The 9,317-nt window shown below is 42.0% G+C and overlaps 1 protein-coding gene across 1 annotated transcript in view; it reads left to right on the plus strand.

The window, feature by feature from the left end:
* Positions 1 to 9,317, plus strand: part of STK4 (serine/threonine kinase 4) — a 91,841-nt gene that overhangs the window by 41,491 nt on the left and 41,033 nt on the right. The window lies entirely within an intron of this gene.

A 9,317-nucleotide genomic window follows, 5' to 3' on the forward strand; every position in this document is an offset into this window, starting at 1 on the left:
TGTTACTGAGGTTCATCCATGCACATCACTAAATGCATCATTCCTTTTAATATCCCTTTATATGTATGTATAGACCACAGGTTACTTGTCGGTTCATCAGTTGATGGACATTCTGAGACTTTCTACTTTCACATAGCATTTTCAAAGGAAAACAGAGGGTACACTTGCTTTTGAATCCACTGCTTTGTCTGTATCTTTTGACAAACTGTCTGCTTCGCTTGCCAGATGCGGCTTCAATGAAAACAGAGCCAATCTTAGCATAGGAGTTTATGCATTTCCTGCATCAGGTAAAAGAATCAGAGTAAGATGTGGTATTTTCAAAGCTTCACTTCTCTGCTTAGCCTGCTCTCTGTGGTCTCAGGTTTCTTGTATTATCTATCATTCACCTGAGCGTCTTCATTTCCTGGGATGCATCTTAACAACCACCTTAGCTCAAGTTGAAACAAAAAGGCCACCAGCCAGCTAAAGCCCAGGGGACAGCATCACCATTGGTCGCCAGGGAATGAGTCCCTTCAGCTTTTCAGTGTGGACAGGCTTTTGTCCAATGGGCTTCATCATCAAGCCCGAGGGTTCTGAAAGAAAGTTCAACGTTAAGGTTCCTGGGAAAATTCCATTGCCCTCATTCTTTTTTTAAAGAAATTTATTATTGTTATTAATTTTAATGAAAATTTACAGAGACTTTGGGTTTCCATTCATTCATTGTTGTACTTTTCTCCCTGCCCACCCCTCCCCTCCAGTTCCTTCTTCTCTTTGAAAAGTAAAAGAAAAATTCTTTCATTGTTTTACAATCCCACCCCCGCAGGTCCTCTCCACTATGCAGCCTTCGTTCTGGACTCCTGTCATGGCAATAATACCTAATCATATATCCCTTTTAAACAGTTTTCTCTCTCATCTGTTTTAATACAGTATACAAAATTTATCACATCTTTCTCAGTCTTCCCCCAACTCCAGTGTCAGTCCTATTTTACAACAGTGGCACCATGCAGTATTTGTCCTTTTGTGACTGAGATACTTCACTCAGCATAATGTCCTCCAGGGTTTACACTCAACTTAATGGCAGTTCCATTGGGCCAAGAATCATCTACACTCACCAGTGGGCCAAAAATCTTCATTTTGACTTCAGGGACTTTGCAGTGAGAGATGTAGCTCACCCACCTTAAAACCTGATAATCAAGGTTTAAATTCCACCCTTGTCAACTGCTACCAGTGACATCTTAAACTTCTCACTTATAAAAATATGAATGATAACATTTACCTCAAGAGGTTCTGTTTGGCAGTTGATAGATATGACTTATTTGTGGTGGTGCAATAGTGAAGCACTTGACTACTGATTGGTTGGTGTTTCAAACCCACCCGCCACTCTTCGAGGAAAAATATCTGCCAGCCTACTTCTGTAAAGAGTGTCGTTACGGTGCTGCCGAGTCAGGTATAACACCTGGTGACCACAGGTCTGAGCCCTGTCCTGTCCTGTGGCGTTGTCACCGTTGCCAACAAGATTACAGCCATGGAAGCCCCCTGGGGCAGTTTTACTCTGCCCTGTAAAGTTACTGTGACTCAGAATTGACTTAGTGGCTATGGATTTATGTGTCTAATAATAGTCCTCTCTTCCCCACCACTTTACTTGATGGCCATGCAATTTGGATGAGAGTAATAATATTTCAAAACACTTGGTAGAAAACCTGAAACATAGGAGAAATTCAGTAAATATTAATTGAACTTGAACCCGAGTACTAAAAGAATAGAATTCTGTTTTCATAGGCACAGGGTCAAGTGTTTGTGTGACACACACACACACACACACACACACACACACACACACACACACACACAGAGTATAAGTAGGTTTTGTCTTATAATAAACTTCCCTCAAACTTAATGGCTTTAAAGAATAACCATTTTGTTTAATTCAAGATTCCGTAGATTGGTCTCCAGCTCTTTTAACTGGGCTGCCCAGGCTGACTCCTGTGGTCAGCAGGTGAGGCTGGGTAATGTGTAAATGTTTCAGCTGAGACAGCTGCTGCCTGTCTCTCTCCACATGGCCTCTCAGCAGCCAGCAGACTTGCTCAGCTTTACGTACTGCGTGTTCGAGTACGCGTGTGCTTTCCGAGACTGCTCTTGTATTATTGTGTCTGTGTTACTCTCTCATTGCCCACGCATGTCGCGTGTCCTACTTTTAGGTCATTGTAGTAGAGGAACACTCAAGAGAAAGAATTCCAGGTGGAAATAACTGTGACCATTTTTGCTAGCAATTTAGCTTAAATACTAATTGTGATATTCTTCTACAGTTCGTCTGGACTTTGATCATTGGTGTTCAGTGCATCACATTTATTCGTGAGGTGGTCTCTAGATTCGGGTGGGTTATACTCAAGTTGTATTTTCATTCTTGTAGACTTGTTTTCTTTTTCTTTGGCTTCAATTTAACTTACGTATGACATCAATTGATGATCTGTTCCATAGTCAGCCTCTGGTCTTCTTTTAACTGAAGGTATTGAGCTTCTCCACCATCTCTTTCCACAGAAGTCATTGATTTGATTCCCGTGTGTGCTGTTAAGGAGGTCCGCACGTATGGTTACTATTTATGTTGTTTCTAAAAAATTATCTGCAAGAAATAAGCCCCTGGTGGTACATGATTCTATCTTGCTATCCCTGACCTCGTGTCTGTCACTAAGGTTGTGTTTTCTGACTACCAAGTCTTCTCTTTGTGTCCAGCCTTAACATCAACATTATTATTGTTGCATCTTGGTTGCATGTCTGATGAATTTCAGACAACAGAAGTTGCTTCATCGATGCTGTTGAATGTGAACAATATCCTGGCCCTGTCCTGTGCCGTCCACACCATCCCTCTCATCCTCAAGTCCTCTGTTGCTTGATGTCCCTGTGTCCCTCCATCTCAGTGAGGCTCCTCCTCTTTCGCTGACCCTCTCCTTTTCCAAATATGTTCTCTTTTCCCAAGGCCTGGTGCCTCCTGACAGCATGCCTGAAGTAAACACACAAAGTGTCGTCACCCTTGCCGCTCAGGAGCGCCCTGGTTGCATTTCCTCCGAGAGACATTTGTCGGTCAGGGGTATATTCAGTTCTCTTGCCCCTCACCAATATTGGAAGGCATCAAATCTTCTTTGGTTTTTCTTTATTCATTGTCCAACTTGCACATGTCAACAAAGCAGTTGGAAAGAACATGGCTTGAGTCAGGAGCACTGATGTTTTCCAAGTGGCATCCTTGTACGTTAGCACTTCAGAGGGATCCGTGACAGAGGAACTTCCCAGTTGAAGTCTTCTTATGATTTCTTGGCGGCTGCTACCACAGGTGTTGATTGTGGATCCAGGTAAAATGAAGTGATTGAGAGCTTCATTGTTTTCTCCATATATCATGGTATTGCCTATTGATCCAGTTGTTAAGATTTTTCCCCCCCCATTATATTTTGTGTGTGTACCATCAAGTCAGATCTGACTGGTACAGGAGGAGATTGCTCCTCTTTCTCCAGCAGAGCATCTGGTGGAGTCAGACCGTGTACCTCTGGGATTGGCAGTGCAGCTTCTTGCCACTGGGCCACCAGAGCTCCCTTCCAGTTGTGAAGATTTTTTGTCTTTTTTTGCTGTTGAAGTGTAGTCTTCGATCTTCTTTAGTACCTTGCTGGTGAGTCTTTCTCCAATCGTAACATCACATTCTTCTTCATATAGTCCAGCTTCTGAAATGACTTGCTCTGCATACATATTAAATAGGTATGAAGAAAGAATGCAGCCTTCCTGAGTGTAAACCATGCCGTATTCGGCTCTTCTGGAATTCTCTGTGGCTTCATTGTTCCCTTTAGGAGTTGGTTTATAAATTTGAATACTAATCATAGTAACCTGTTCTCCTGTGTACGTGTGGATAGTATCCTATCACTGACAGCACTGAACTCCAGGAACGACCTTGAAATGTTCTTTATTATGGTGGACGTGATTCTGTTGCTCTTCAATGTGTCCTTGCAGGACTAGTAGGACGTGTGTTTGTCTGATTCCAAATGGTCAGTGTAAGTCTGTTTCCTCTCACGAATGCCTTGGATGACAGTATTTTGTGGGTTCTACTTGACTCCAAACATCGACTCTACTTTGAAGAGGCAATTCTTCTGCAGCGGTTGTGTGTGTGTGTGTGTGTGTGTGTGTGTGTGTGTGTGTACCGTCAAATCAGATCTGACTGGTACAGGAGGAGATTGTCCCTCCTTTCCCGGCAGGGCATCTGGTGGATTTGAACCGTGCGCCTCTAGGATTGTAGTTGCAGCTCCTTGCCACTAGGCCACCAGAGCTCCCCTTGCAGTGGTATTTAAATGCCTTCTGACCTGAAGGTCTTACTTTCTGTGCTCCACTGCCGTTCATAGGGTTTCTGAGGGCCCACTGTTTTAGACATGGGTGGCCAGTCCTGCTTTACTGTCTTGTAGTCTGGAAGCTCCACTGAGTCCTCGGTACTGTGAGTGACCCTGCTGGCATTTGAAATACTGGTCATAGCCTGGCTTCAAGCGTATCAGTGATATGTAAGCCGCCACAGAATGACAGATGGAGACACGAGTGGTGGATGGACACAGTGGGGGGAACAGTGGCCTGAAACACAGCAGAGATTGTGAAGACAGCACAGGAGTGGGCAGGCGTTGTTCTGTTGTACTTGGGGACCCTGTGAGGTGGAGCTGACTCCGTGACACCTAACTACAACTGATGGGAGGAATAGAGCTCTATCTGCTGAGAAGTATATGCAGCCAGATTACAGTCAGGGGCCACAGTTTAATTACCTGGTTATTGAAGAATGCAAACTCTTTCATATCAACGTAATCTAATAGTGAGGCAGTTGCCCATATAAAGAAAGAAGCCATGTAGTTCAAAGGGTAAAAGGAAAAATAAGATGTGATACACACAATATGGTCTCACCTCTAGGAACACGTATGTAATGGATGGCCGGTCCTGCTTCTTACTCTCTTGGAGTCTGGAAGCTCCACTGAGTTCTCTCCCCGATGGGTGAGCCCTTCCGATATCTGAAATAGGAAATTTCTGAAACCACTCAATACAGGGATCTCCGACCAGTTTTGAGTGTATCCTGTTTTTTTCCCAGTTGAAGCAGCTTCCTCTACTAGTGGATTTCTTCATTCCTTCAACTTTGGTTTTGTAAAATATCTGTAGAAGATATTTTAGTACCGTTTGGGCCAAGAAAGATTTAGTCACATTTTCTTCGGTTCCCAAAAGAGGAATCAGCGGCCATCCTGTCACTGAAATATTTGATAATTGATTTCTAACTATTTTTCATTCTGGTGTGGTCTCTGATGTATGTCCATACAGATCTACTTTGGGACATATTTTAGATTAAACACTATCAATAATCCTTCAAGGGATAAGGACCTTTTTTGAAGTAGCCAGAGCATAAATATGTTTTTATCAACTGTTGCCAAGTTGTTGAGTCATGGAATTCTTAAAGTTGCAAGGGGTATAATAATCTGGCCCATCATTCTCTTTTTATAGATTAGGAACCTGTGAGCTTTCCCAGGATTACGTAATCAGGGCCCAAACCTCTATCTGGGGACTTTTTCTAGCGCACTGTGCTATCTCCAGTATCTTTTTTCCCTCAATACTGTTTTGCTTTTTCAGTCTGTTAACAAGTAGCCTTTTTGCTAATAGTTGCACTGTAACTAAATCTCTAATGGGTATGGGACTTTTATTGTTTATGTATGAACATTAGATTAGATTAAAAAATTTTCTTACCACAGAATTCACTGTAATTTTTGAAACTATGATGTTGAATCAACGTCAGGTGTAATAAAGTTCCTCATACTGATGTCAGAAGATGAAAACAAAGAAGTTTTAGGTAGACTTTCTCATTGCTGACACTTAATTTGTTGATAGAAACAGAATGATTGATGTTTCAGCTTCCAAACTAATAGAAAACTTTAAATGGCTTTCATCAAAGGGGTGGTGGTGGCGGACACACTCCAATATGAAGAAAGCAGATGTCCTCACTCTCTCATTTTTACTGTAAAAGTTCGTAATTGAACTCTGATGTTAGCGGCATGGTTTACAATCAGCTCAGAGCAACTTACCTTTAGTGTCTCACCCTTGCTTTAAAAGATTGACATTGCTGCAGTCCAACTGAAAGGCTTTGGAGCGCCCCTGGGATCTGTTGCAGTGACCTCACAATGTTCATTTTCAATAATGTTCTTGTGTTTGTAAAAATCCCATAGGAGGAAAAGAACTCATTATTTAACATTTTTTTTACAAGTTACCTCTTTTTTGTTGATGAGTTCATTTTGTCATTTCTCTGTACAGACGTAGAGACGGCCAAGTAAACACACATGAAATGACAAAAGTACCAGAGAATGGTGATGTTATTTATAGCCTACTTGGAAACATTAAGTGATGTTTCCTAAGTAAGATGTGTTTCTTTCCTCTTAAGAAAGAGGCTGGCTGTTCTCTTGCAACTACAGCAGTTGTCAAACGGAGATTTTTCTTGAGAAGAGCTTTTTCTTTTCGTCTAGCTTTTCCTAGCTTTCAGACTAGCACTGTGAGCACGTGGGTTCTCTTTTATTTGATTTCTTCATTTCTATGCACATCAAATGTCTCCATTCATTCAGAAGCACATATTTGCATTTTTGGCACAGAAAGCTTATTTCCAAGTTCACTTTGTTTCCTGCCCCACACCTGGAAGCAGCCATTTCTCTTAAGAATCCTTGTTCCTTCTAATGCGTGAGTAGCGTTTGGAAACCAGGAGCTGAGAGCAAGGCTTTCTCATTGCTTTTGAAGTGCCATTGCTTTTAGACCTTTCAAAAACGTTTGGAAAGATAAATATAACTATGTATAGACATGAATGTGTTTATTTTTTAAATAATATTTTTTAATATAATAACTCTAGCTCAGATATTTTTTAATCGGGGAACTCCACCAACCACTGTCCACCGTGGGTAACCATTATTGTGAGTTACCTCTGTACAGCAAATGGACAGACAAGTGCTACACCACTTAGAAGAATATTTGACCAAAAAACAAACTTGGAAGCAGGAGTGGCATCCACTTCCAAAATGGCTTGCCTCCCAAAACCCTATGAACTTGAAAAAACGAAGAAAGTTATTCAAGTGTTCAGGTCTTTCATTCATACAGTCACTAAGAGTTGTCTACGACTTGACAGCACTTAACAACAGCTCAGATATAACAACAGAGGGTTTGGTCAGGCCTTCCTCCATCTCTGATTTTGATATTTAGCTACTGTCAAGTCCCTTCTGTAGAACTTGTTCCATTTTTTGCAGCCTTTCCAACAGGTTGGGTGGTTGTTAAGTTTCTCGATACTGCCAGCCTCAAACATAAAAAATCATGTCTGTCTTTGACTTCTCTTATCATGAGTGAACCCAGACATGATTTTGTTTGTTAAATTTTTTTCCCCAAAATCCATGGTATTTATTGCAAGTATTGTCTCTTAAATTGTCATTTCTCTGTTAATTTTTTAAAAAAAAATGTTTGATATTGTCCCTACACAGAAGGTCTTTCTATTTTTATTGCACACAGATGTTTGTCAAGGTTCACAAAACCTTTTTCAACACCTGTTTTTAAATGGATTCACTCATGTTTTCTTCTCATGTTTATGGTTTCTAGTTTTACATTGATTTATCCATTTGGACTTTTTAAGATTTAAAATATGAGGTATGGATCCAATGTAATCTTTACCTAGACAACTGGGTGACCCTTTAACTTTGGGTTTTGTTTGGGGACTTTTCCATTCTGTTCAGCAGGGTGCTCTGTGAAGATGAACATGTACTGGACGCTGTTTGCCAGCAGACGGCAGGGCTGCTGGGGTTGCCTGGCCCCAGGAAGCTCTCTGAAGGCTTACATTTTCTACAGGTGATCTTGTCCTCTCTCCCTGTGGTCCCAATGGAGGGGACTGATTGAAAGGGCATAAACTTCCTGACTTCTCAGCAAATTCCAGGCACCCACTTTTGCATGGCTTGTTTTGTTGTGATTCCTACTGAAGTATATTGTTGTTGTTGTTGATTGTCTTAGAATCAAGCTTGACTCATAGCAATCCTATGGACAAAAGGCCTGTAGGTCCTCTACAACTATCGACATTTATCAAAGATCATAGAGTTTCTGGAGGCATTTTTTAGGAAGTAGATGCCATTTCTGCTTCCAAACCTGCCATAGTAGGTTATTGTTTTTATATGCCATTGAGTCACCTGCAATGTATAGTGACCCTATGTATAGCAGCTCTGAACCCTTCCCTGTCCTGAGCCAGTCTCACTAATCCTGACACACCAACCCTCATCACCCCAGATACTCTATCAGCCCATCTCATCTGGGGACTTCCTCTCCTGTGCTGTCCATCCACCCTGTGCTTCCAAACATGATGTCCTTCTCCAAGGACCAATCTCTCCTGGCCACATGCCCAAAGTAAGTGAGGCGGAGCTTCAAAACCCTAGCTTCCAAGGAGAGACTTGGTTTTACCCTCTCCAAGACAGACATATTTGTTTTCTTGGCAGTCCATGGTATATGCTGAAGACTCTTCTCCAGATCCCCAACTCAAAGGCATCTATTCTTCTGTCATCTTTACATAGTAATACATTTAGTTTAGAAATTAAATACCATAAGCTTGGAAAGCAGTTAACATAATACCCACAGCAAAGCAAAGTGCTCTCACTACATACTAACTGATGGGTCTGAACAGCTGCTGCATTTGATCCTCGGTCAGTGAGAAGGCAGCACAGCTGATGCTCTGGCAGCAGCTGCAATGGGCCACATCCGGGCCGGACTGCCTGCCTCTGAACCAGGCAGCCATGACAGTGGGAAGGATCACAGACATCTGAACAGCGGTTCGGGTGCTGGTTGAGACTGCTAGACGGTGAGGTCTCGTGGAGCAGGAAGACCAGGAAAGAAGATGCTGCTTTTCTTTGTCTTCCAGACATCTGTCTCCCCAGCACCTTTTCAGGAGCTTCTGGGCTTTTTTCTGGTCACCAGGGAGCAGGGCAGTAGAAACCCATACATTCCCTGACTGTGTTCCCTGCTTGCCCCGCCTCTCCAAGGTGTTCTGTAGAGTGCATGTCACTTTTGTTGTCAATTCTAATTTAATACTTGCCCTATCCTAATCACTTGTAATCAGAGACAAACACTATTAATATTTTACTGTATTTCAGTCTTTTACTTTCCCCCCTACGTATGTGTTCTTAGACTTGAGATCATATTGTAAATATCAGATCTTAGTTTTCCTTTTACCCTTTGTGGCCATTATTTTGTCTTTGTTGTGCACCATCACGTACTGACCCATTGTTGTTTGTTTTCAGAGTGTTCACAGTGTGTTTTTAGAGGCAGTAAATTGCACC

This window comes from Elephantulus edwardii, unplaced genomic scaffold (genome assembly GCF_000299155.1).
Source record: "Elephantulus edwardii isolate Elephantulus edwardi_28Jun2011 unplaced genomic scaffold, EleEdw1.0 scaffold00015, whole genome shotgun sequence".
Lineage (NCBI taxonomy): Eukaryota > Metazoa > Chordata > Mammalia > Macroscelidea > Macroscelididae > Elephantulus > Elephantulus edwardii.